Here is a 12,490-nt window from a genome sequence, read left to right on the forward strand (position 1 = left end):
TTTAATTTATTTCCCATTTTCATTTTATTAACGGCCAGTATTCGAACTCAAGCTAGTTTTTATTTACTATATACTTAACCTGACTTCGCGCGAGTAAATTAAGGGTATACGTAGATGTAGATAAAGCAAAAACATTGTTTTTTTTTTTTTGGTGGTCCAGAATGAAACTTTGATGAAGATGAAGCTTGTGTATCTGAGGCAAGTTTTATCACAATCTTTAGTAATAAGGAACAAACATCTCGTTTTCATTTTTATCGGTTGGAGTAATCAATTCCTTTATTATATACTATATTATATTATAGAGCATATATGGCCCAGTGGTTAGAATGCGTGCATATTAACCGATGATTGCAGGTTCAAACCCAGGCAAGCACTGCTGAATATTAATGTGCCTAATTTGTGTTTATAACTTATCTCGTGCTCGGCGGTGAAGGAAAACATCATGAGGAACCCTGCATGTGTCTAATTGCATAGAAATTCTGCCACATGACTATTCCACCAACCCGCATTCGTAAAGCGTGGTAGAATATATTCCAAATCATCTCGTCAAGAGGAGAAACCATAGCCCAGTAGTGGGAAATTTACAGGCTGTTGTTGTTGTATACTATATTAGGCTTAATTTGTGTGATATATCATAATTTCAATAATTAAAATACTGACCTTTAATAAAAACAAATATTTGGTAATATTTGTTTTTATTAACCGAGAGTTTAATGAAATACACACAATAGTAAATATAATAAAATTCAATAACAGAATTAAATTACGATAATCAATCCTTCACACCCACAATTATAAGAGTTGCTACACACTTGGTACACAGCGAGAAACTAAATGGAATATTAAAATAATTAACTTTAAGCTACAGTTAATACATTAGAACATTAATTATTGATGATGGTTTCATGATTGGTGGTCGAGCCGAGATGGCCCAGTGGTTAGAACGCGTGCATTTTAACCGATGATTGCGGGTTCAAACCGAGGCTAGTACTATTGAATATTCATGTGCTTAATTTATGTTTATGATTCATCTCGAGCGCGGCAGTGAAGGAAAACATCGTGAGGAAACTTGCATGTCTAATTTCACAGAAATTCCGCCACATGTGAATACCATCAACCCGCAGTGGAACAGTGTGGAGGATTATGTTCCAAACCTTCTCATCATAGGGAGAGGATCCCTTAGCCCAGCAGTGGGAGATTTGCAGGCTATTTTTGATATTGTCGTTGTTGTTGAATGATAGTTTCCAATTTTACCTTTAAATTATCATATGATGAATTCGTGTTTATAATTCATCATGTTTTCGGCGGTGACGGTGTATTGAAATCTACCACAGCTAAACTGTATTGGAGCAGATCTGTTAAGCTGCTAACTTTGTTCGTGAACAGAGGAGGCTTCGCCGGGAAGGGAGATTTACAGGCAGTTACTTTCCTTTTTTTATATTTTTATAACAAAACCAGCTATATCAAAGAAGCATTTGTTATATTACAGCTAAAATGAGGTCATACATTTATATATTTTTATTCATTATGGCTAAGGTTGTTGGACGAGCATATAGGCTACTGATGTTAAGTTTTGACCACCGCTTATAGACAATATGACATGTTGAAATAGTAACCACTCCTTACATCGCCAATACGCGACCAACCTTGGGAACTAAGATGTTATGTCCCTTGTGCCTGTAGTTCTACACTGGCTCACTCACTCTTTAAACTGGAACATAACAATATTGAGTAATATTGTTTAGCGAAAGAATATCTAATGAGTGGGTGGTACCTATCCTGACTAGCTCGCACAAAGCCCTATCACCAATTAAATTCATATAACAAAAGCTATATTACTTTTATAGACTATATTTATAACAAAGACAGTAAGTGTTAGAGTATGACTCTCACGTTTTGTCAAAGAGTATAGATTTAGAGCATCGCTTTCGTAACGCCTGTTTTTACATCTGTGCCTCATTCCTTAGCCTGCGTAATATACTCGTAGCAATATTTCCAACTTCAATTATCTGAAAAGGTATTTTATTAACATTATTACTGTTTCTTCAGATGCAATTTGTGGCTCGTTAACTTTTAACACTAGATATAGATCCAGTCTTTGTTTCGTATAATCCAGTTTCACTTTTATACTTTTACGTCTATCGATTTTATTAAATATGATTTTAGATGAACACGAACTTGCGTTTTAATTAAAAGCGCTCGAAATTAGGAAGCGCAGGTACTTATATAATAACGCTATATACTAAAAGCTTCTCAGAAATGCGCTGCATATTCTGATATGAGTTTATAATACATAATATGTTGGGTTAGTAATTTATTTCAGTTAAGAATTACAAAAAAACTTCTGCCTAGTTATGAATAAAGATGTATATAAATAAGTACTGCTCTTAATTTCATTTAAACTGTTTTAATATTTATAATTTATGTTATATAATTTTTTTGAAGGTGATTTTAATATAATATTGACGCTGCAATCAATCAGTTATATATTTAACTTCGTAGTGCAAAGTTGTCAAAAATCTACCACCGGTTCGATAATAAACATCTTAGACCTGATAAGAACCTGTGAAAGAAACTCAGCGGCTTTTCTCTTTTAAATGCCGTATTTTAAGTTTATCCAAGACCCACCCCTGCAATACATTATATTCGTTTTCACCTTAAAAATAATCGGATCAACAAAACCTTTTCTAGGTTAGGATAACGGAAATTTCCAGTCTAAGCTGTGCACATGAGACACAGATAACGGAAGAAAATTCCACCCTAAGCTGTGCGCATGAAAAATGAGAAAGCAAAGCGTTACAAGAGGGATGGCGGTAAAATAGGGGTGGCGAATTATATGTCACGGCGCCAATATACGGGATACTTTATATTACGTCATACATTTTAATACGATTACCAAATAGTATTTTCTACTGACTATGTTAAGCAACTCATATCATAAATATGACTTTTGTATAATGTAAGAAGGCGCTTAGTCACGTTTATTATCAAATTATAAGATTATATTGAAACTGAAGCTACCGTCCATTTGTAGGCAAGTTAAAAAAATCTGCAGAAACTTTTTACGAATAATTTGTCATTATTATTTTTAATAATTTGTCCCATTTACTGTTGAAACACTTGGCCCTTGGTAGAAGTGCAAAAAGCTTCATTAAAAGTATAACACTTCGCCTTAATGCCTCCACTGGTGACAGAGGGCTGGTTCGTTTTTTGCCCAGAGGATCGGAATTGCGATTCAATGGTGAAATGCTGTTAGCATTTTTGCCACCACTCCAAGCGGTCAAGATTTATACTATTTTGAATTCATATTTGTATGCATTTAAGGACTTAAAATAAAATAACAGCCTGTAAATTTCCCACTGCTGGGCTAAGGCTTCCTCTCCTATTAAGGAGAGGATTTGGAATATATTCTACCATGCCATTCCAATGCGGGTTGGTGGAATGCACATGTGGCAGAATTTCGATAAAATTAGACACCTGCATGTCTAATAAGGATTCCTCACGATGAATTGCTTCACCGCCGAGCACGAGACGAACTATAAACACAAATTAAGCACATATGTAGTGGTGCTTGCCTGGGTTTGAACCCGCAATCATCGGTTAAGATGCACGCGTTCTAACCATTGAGCTATCTCAGCTCTTGCGTATTGCGCTCTGCTGATTAATTGTCGGTTTTCCTTAAAATACTTTCCTTCACAAGGAAGAACGAGATCAATAGGTAGCATAAACAAAGCACATGAAAATTCAGAACTTCTAACCGCTGCAGGAACATGGCTTCCGTTATTTTATACAAAATGTATTATTGTAAGCATATTTTAACTGTAAGTATTCCTACTTTATTAAAAACATCCTCAGGGAAACTCGAGCTCCAATATTATAAATAGACTGGACAGCTCTTTTTTGTAGAATAAAAACAGTTTCAATATCTGTAGTGTTACAGCAAACCTCTTTCATTTAGATAAAAAAAAAAAAAACTGAATTCGTTTAAAAGTATTACTCCTAAAATGTCTTAGTATCAAGTATAATATTATTTTTTCCAATTAACAAATGAAAGGTCACGTGATACGTGATACGATGATGAATCTAATCAAAGCTCTGCCATGGGATTTATGGCATAAATATTGTATCATGTATCATCGTAATTATATTGGCTGAATAACCTTTTAAATTCGAATATCGCAATTATATTTTTATCGATAAACATTTTGAGCAGTCTAGAGGGTAAACAGCAACAATTCACAAAAGTAAAGTAAAGTAACAGCCTGTAAATTTCCCACTGCTGGGCTAAGGCCTCCTCTCTCATTAAGAAGAGGGTTTGGAACATATTCCACCACGCTGTTCCAATGCGGGTTGGTGGAATGCACATGTGGCAGAATTTCGAAGAAATTAGACACATGCAGGTTTCCTCACGATGTTTTCCTTCACCGCCGAGCACGAGATGAATTATATACACAAATTAAGCACATATATATAGTGGTGCTTGCCTGGATTTTAACCCGCAATTCCGTTCCGTTCCCTTCTAACCACTGGGTCATCTAAGGTCATAATTCACAATCTATACTAATATTATAAATGTGAAAATACCTCTGTCTGTCGCTCTTTCACGGTCAAACCAATGAACCGTATTGATGAAATTTGGTGTTTACACCAAATTTCATCAATGCTATTGCTTTAGCAAACTTAAACTTCAAGGAAGGAAGTAGGCTACGTTCTTGCTTAATACATGACTATCAACTCCTTAAAGAGCAAGCGAAGCTACGGGCGACAACTAATTAAAAATGAAAGTAAAAGATAAGGACAAAAAAAAATTAAGTAAATTAAAAATAAATATTTTCTTTCTTCGGAGACCATCATCTTCGCCCTCCTGAGTCGGGCTTCGCCAGCCACGAGTGGAGCAACGCACGGGAGGGGCAGCGGACGTGCTGCGAAAGCGATCCCACAGCCTCTCTGTTTCCGTGCTGTTGGCGGCCATCGCAGGGTTTTTAGTGAGTGCAATCTCACATAACCCGTCATCCCCCCCAGGAGTCGGGTATCTATGAAGATTTTTCCTGCGTTAAAAATAAAAAAAGAAGAACATCATGCTGTTTACCGACACGGTATGCGACTCAGAATTACTGAATAAGGTCGATATTGAACGCTACACCCTATGCGCCATACGGAATTTCGTTTGAAAATATATTTTGTCTAATAACTGTAATAATAAAATATTCATTACCCTGTAATACATGAGATTTATTGCAACTATATACATATTACAAATATTCACTGCAAGGTCGAACAAACACCCTATTCACATTCTTTGTTAAGCTTTGAGAGAAATTGTTTGCGGGATTCGCCTTTGTTGCTGGATCGAGATACGCGACGCAATGTCAACTAAATTAAAATAGTTACAATATATACTTTATGAATAGTGGTATAAAGATTAGTTTTCATTGTACAAACGTGCGTATTGGGTGACCGTACATACGCGGCTTTGTGAAGTACTGTTTTTTTTATTTTTAAAGGTTGTTCGTGGTTTGTTATTGTTTTATCACGTTTAACGTTAAAAGCTCGTATTTTTTAACTTAAAACTCATCAATTATAATAAAATTATCATACAACTGGAGTTGTATGATAATTTTATTATATAAATATTGCAGAGTGAACAATATGGGTATATACATACATGAATGAATATTTTAACATTTCATAAGTAACATCAAATGTTTCATTAGAATATTATTACCCCAATGTCAATGTGTGGTGCAATTTTTTTTTCAATAGATTGTTGATGATATCTGTTATCAAGGTACTTACCGGGCACGGATGCTTCGGTAATTACCTACCTGATAGCGCGGCGGGAGGAGTCAACCTCCTACCACGAGTGTGGTGCGCCAGTGGATACGGCGTGAATGCGCAAGCGATCCTATGGAGTCCATCGAAAGACGGAGAGGGTACCGCTGGTTTTTAGTGGGTTAGCGTGATGGAAAGTGGGGGGGGCATGGTACTTACCGGTATACCGTAATACCCACTAAAAAAGCGCCAATACCATCTCCGCTTTTTGGCGGGCGCCACGGGATCGCTTTCGCGTGTTACCGTGACGTAGTCCAGAATACCAGGCTTAACATAGAATGATCGTTAGTATTAATAACTTCTACAATTAATTTACTATAAAACTATGGAATATATTAACTAAAACAAGCAAAACATCTGATGTCCACATTTTTAATTAATTTAAGCACTTTTTTATGATGAATAAATTCGACAAACCGTTACATTATCGAGTCTAGCAGGGGCGGATTTAAATAGCAGCTATTGTTTCATATTCAACTGTTGAGGGTATATATCATGAACTGTCAAGGGGTTATCCATTGTATCTGATGTTACACCGGCTCACTCACTTTTCATATTGGAATTAAACAAACGAAAGTATCAATTGATAAGCGATTTGTTTTGTAGTATATAAAGATTGACATTGAGTGTCGTTGTCATTTGAGTCAGTGTATTTGCCCACAGGGGATATGACGTATAACAGTCAAACTCATTTTTCTTTGCCAATAATCGCTTACAGTAAAAACATATTACAATAAAAATTTGTAGTGTATAAATATTACCTTCCAATTGATGTTTAGCTAATAATTTATCAAATATGCAACATAATAACTAAAAAGCATACTGAAAATATTAACTGCTATTTGTCGCCGTATAATAAAGTATGTCTGCTTATGTCTTTTCTTAGAGATCAAGCTTGCTCCATGACAAACTACATCAAATTCGTTTCAGTGATTTGACCGCAAAGCCACAACGCCAGAGTATAGATTTTCATAAATATATCCTTTATAAAAAAGTGTACCATATATTTCCTCCAAAACCAAAATGCATCAAAAAACAGATAGGCCTTTTTGTACTAAAAGGTAATGCTATTAATAAACGTAACGACTAAATAGCAAACTACCCTAATAGTTAAATATATAATTCTGTTTAATTTTTGTCATTAGTTCTTCTCGGGTATGTCATTTTATTTCCGAAGTTATAGAATTGTTTTACCAATCAACAACCAAATGTAATTAAAATGCGCTGCAAATTAAATAAAAATCCGTATATTAGTATAAATTTGATGGACTTATTATTGATCCACTGCTATTCTCCGTCCTGGCGTCTCTGATTGAAGATTCTATTTCGCAGGACCATCAAGATCATTAATTTTTAAGTGTCCCTATGGCATACTTTTTCATGGATGAAGTTCCGTAATAACTGGGGCCTCTTGTTTCTGGTCTCCGGGGACACATTCGAAGTCACTGAAGACGTTCAAAAATAACGTCGTCGCATGCTCTTTTTTTAACTTTATATATTGATATAGAACTAGCTTAACCACAGACGTTTTACACCATCAGGTCCATTTTCCTATAAAAAGAATTAGATATACAAACATCCATCTTTATATATTTATAATATTTTGTTCGTGTGAATGTAATGAAACTTCTTCAAAATAATTTGGACCGATTGCGTAGTCATTTTTCAATTGTATTCGGGAGCGTGTATTGGTGAAGTAAATAAAGTGCTTACGTGAACGAAAACGGGAGATGCATAGCATATTATGTATTCACTTTAACTTTAACAATAATAATTACGTAATATTGTAAGGTCATCAGATAATTCAATATTATTTCATAAAAAACAACGGTTTAATGAAATACATCCGAATTTAATTATTTAATTTCATTTTCTATTACGCTAAGGTCCGATACGAGTTTCGTTAAGCCAAATTGAATTTAATCTGTTTAGATATTGTACAGCTTAAACGTAAGCGCTTTAACCAATATTGAGGTCTTTCTTTCTCTGTTATAAAGGAAAAAACTCACAATTTTAAAAAAATATTCGAAGCGATAATCCTATCAAGTACGAAGAAAAGTGTTTCTGGTGTATTGATAAATATTTTATCATAAAAAATACAAAATTGCCCATTTGTACCTAATTTCCTTTTTCCGAACCGGTGGTAGTGTCTTATTTTACCATAAAAAAATAAGTGTAATGCATCTATATTTAATAAAGGAATTTGAGTTTGAGTTTGCACTTTACCTTTACTTTACTGCCAATCTTCGGGGATATGGAAAAGACGACAACCCAACGTAGCAACCTGTTACATATTAAATAATATTGAAATAGAATTGTTAATTTATCAATAAGACCAGCTGTGCCCGCAACCTTTTGCGCGTTCTAATTTAATAAAAAAGTAATTGTTGTAGCATCAAATTCTTCTTATTAAATCAGCTGAAATTCCTGTCAATATTGGTACAGCCATTCCAAAGATTAGCCGGAACGAACAGACGAAAAGACACATATATTTGAATGCCAAAATTCACTATAAAACAAGCAGGTAAATGTTTTCCTTGCTATTTAAGAACCATTTACCCCTAGTTTATAAATGCACTACGTTAAAACGACCATTGTTCAAATTACATTATAATTTGGCGTTATTGAGTGTCAATAATATATACATAATACAGATAATTCATCTGAGATGGTTTTCTTTCCTGAAGATAACTTAACTGGGGTTTGACAAATAAAGATAAAATTAGTCGAATTAATGAAATTGTTAATGCAAGTAGAAGAAGCAAAAAGAATGCTTAGAAAGCATTCACAAACATATGGAGACCCTCAGATCCTCATCCCAATCGCTTGAGATCGCATAGAGCACAATCATGTCGAGATAAATCATCGAGGGAATCGTGGTAAGGAGGAAGCATTACCTCGTTTATCATCCAGAACTAAAATTGCGATTCAAAATTCCGATTTTCTAGGAGATAAATGAACCAGCTCTCATATCAGATACGGCAATAAGACGAGTATGTTTTGGAAATATTTTTCCTACTCCAAAGTCAAGATGACTACCAATGCGACTTCAGCATAATTTATATATATAATATTTTTTTTACAGTATAGTTTAATTTTTATTATTCAGTATGCATATAACACTAATGGATTTCCTTCGCAAAATACGACTTATTTTCTTCTGTGATGTGAAAGACTGAGTTCAAGGTGACATTTCAATGAGAATTATTTTACATTTTTATTTACACGCCCAGACTTTTAGTCTTTTAGACTTCACCTCTTTGCACCTCTGAACGTGGTGTAAATAAGTATAAATAGCATTCCTTTTGATATAATAACGCATTGAGTTGATATTACGTCATTCGTGACCTTTATATAACAATATGTGAATGTAGTTGTAATAATAGCCTGCAAATGTCTCCCACACCTGGGTTAAGATATCCTCCTTGAGAGGTGTCACTACTTATTTGACCATTGAAATAAAAGGTCGTAAGAGACAAAGTCAAATTAGCTTAGAATTGACCTTATTATTCAAAACCATTCGTCTCAATTTACCAAACGACATCACTGTTTTTTATATCGTTTAAAAATTCTAATGCTGAATTCTATACGTATATGGACGAATACGTAGATTTTGATTTTGTTATTAATATTATTATATATTATCTAAAATCTTAAGGTTTTGTACAAAATACCAGTATAAATGGGTACTTATCGTATATTCTACCACTAACACCATTACTTAGAATTGTTGGATTCCCGTGAGTCGTGATGACATTTATACATTTCTGTACATAAATGATACACAATGATCAAAGATAAAATTTAATTTATACATCCCCATTCAATTTAGTATTGGTAATGAGATGAAATAATACGAAAAACAAAACTTAAAAAAGAGGGACAAGAATGTCTGTATAAATAATAAGATGAAAATAATATAATATGTATGTATATAACTGCGCTACAAAACAGCAGGCTAGTCAGTAACAAATTATAAAGTAGTATTTTAGCAGTAATTATCACAGTTGCCTGAACCAACGGTCAAGTTTCGAAAGACCGAAATGTATCGTTCTATTTTATGAAATTTAGCTTCTGACTTATATAATAAAACAGAGAGATCTTTATAATTATCGAATGTTCGTGTCAATGTATACGTGTCCAGCATGTTGTAAAGCTATCACCAAACGCCAGCGAGTAAATTCGTTACGTTGTTTAGACGTTTTGTCGACACTAACGAATTTATAGTCATGTTTTGAAACAAGCCTGCCATCGTGTTGTGTTCCATAGACGTGCAAACGTTATTTTAGTCTCTCATTGTTAGGAAAAATGATAGAAAACAATCATCAAACTTATTTCTTCGTTTTTCCGAAATGGATACATATCAAACTGCCTTGTTTCTGTGCTATCCAAAAGGCCGAGCAAAAAGCAATACAGACTTTACAAAAATCGACCCACTATCACTAAAAACACTATCATATAACATGTTGGTAGAACGTGCAAATATTCGTCTGAATTTATATCGCTAAACTACATAAGTTCCCAAGTTTAGTGATATATTGATCATGTAAGGAATTAATATTTCTTACTGTACCAATTTATCATACACTCCTTACCAAACAAGTGGCGTATTTGCCAACCCTAACCATGTTTATTCTTCCTTCTTTCTGAGATAAATGTGTGAGATGATGAGCTTCAATATCTATAGTATTACCCCAAAACCAAATACCGTAAGAAATAATACTATGAAAGTACCCAAAGCATACTAATCGAGCAGTTTCAACATCAGTTAGTTGTTTAAATTTTGTAACCGCGTATGCTGCGGCGCTGACTCTCTCTTTCAGAGACGATAAATGGGGATTCCACTTAAGTTTTGAGTCTAAAGTGATTTAGGTCACAATAGTTTAGAGTTAACTTGAAATATTACATTAGATAAGGAATACTGCGCAATTTTTCTTACAGTTTTGAATCAACCATAATGCATTGTTATATTATCATACTTAAATGTTTTCCTGACAACTTTTAAATTAATTTGGAATCATCAGCAAACAATACGCCAACGATTAATTTTTGAATTAAAAAATCCTTTACTAAATTTAGTAATGAATGTTAAGGGTTAGATTTAAACGCGAAGTAATTTATTACGTCTGTGACACGAAAAGTACAAAACAAATTGGTGTATCCCATTGTTATTGTGGAATTTCGATGTAAGACAAATTGGCGTTCATTGATCCAGTCCCTTTTCTCTTTTACGTTCCTGGCACCGCTTTACGCAGATCTCTGGTGTTTTATGGCGAAGACAGATCTAGATATCTCATCTTAACTGATGCCGCAGCTCAAAACTAAGCAAGCACCACGTAATTTTTAAATGCTTTATTTTACTTCATCTCGTATTCGACCGTAAAGAAAAACGTTATAAGAACACTTGCATATGTCTTATTGCAATAAAGTTCTGCCATATATATCTAACAATCAATGCGATTTGAACAGCATGGAGGCCAGGCCCGAGAGTACAAGCCGTTTCTTTACTCTTTATGGTACCACTGGATTCCACATTAGAAGCCTTTTCCAAACAATTACAATCCCTATATTTAGATTTGTCTTTTTGACGATTGTAGGTATACCTCAAAGTATTTATTTTAATTTTTACAAATAACATAGTATATATTCACTATGTCAAGCCGATGTTTAATATGCTCTAACGTAAAATCTTGACGAGAGCTAACGATTGAAACACAACCAAACTTTGTAACTTCTTCGAGTCAAAATTAGTACTAAAAATATCTACAAGGAAATTATAAAATGCAGCGAAACGCCTCAAAACGGCGGTACTTTCCACAACGCAGCGCGGCGCGTTATATTCCTTACTCAGCGAAACGAATTATTTGGCCCCTTTTAATCATCGAGAGGCTTTAATAAGCTTTTAATGAAAATGATTGATACATACTCAGCTTTGCCAGACTGTCCCCAATTTTGTTATAATTAGTTAAAATTGTTTCTCAATATGGAAACAACTATAATGATATATATATTCAGGCCAAAACTTATGAAGTTCGAAGAACCGAATATAAGATTAATTCTATCATATCAAAGAGCAAATAAAAACAAAGTGAAATTTGCATGGGCACAACAACTCAACACTCAATATTCACATAAGATTTACTCCAGTGATTAGTCCACCATGTGGTATCTCGTCAAAATTCGTAGTTTCGAAAATCCACAGCAGCGCTATTTCTTAGACATTTTCTGCCTCGCACAACCACTTTGTGGAACCAGCTTTAGCCGATCCGATAGAACATGCGAACCTTCAAGAAAAGAACATACTCCTTTCTTAAAGGCCGGCAACGCACCTGCAAGTCCCCTGGTGCTGCAGGTGTCGTTGGACGGTGCTAGTCACTTTCCATCGGGTGAGCCTCCTGCTCGTTTGCCACCTATGCCATAAAAAGGCCTTAATCATTAACATATTGAGTTTTTCATCAATACAATTTTCGCCTAAAAGGTATATTTACAGACTTCACACTGTTACACAGTTTCCTCGGGTATGTATTACATATTATTCTTCATCAACCCAGCACACGTCAGTCAGACTCCCAGTCAATACAATTATCGAAACCCTTGAATGAAAATCGCAATTAACAATCTGCCAAAACTTTCCTCATGAATCACCCCGTCCAATAGC

This window comes from Vanessa cardui, chromosome 19, assembly GCF_905220365.1.
Source record: "Vanessa cardui chromosome 19, ilVanCard2.1, whole genome shotgun sequence".
Taxonomy (NCBI): domain Eukaryota; kingdom Metazoa; phylum Arthropoda; class Insecta; order Lepidoptera; family Nymphalidae; genus Vanessa; species Vanessa cardui.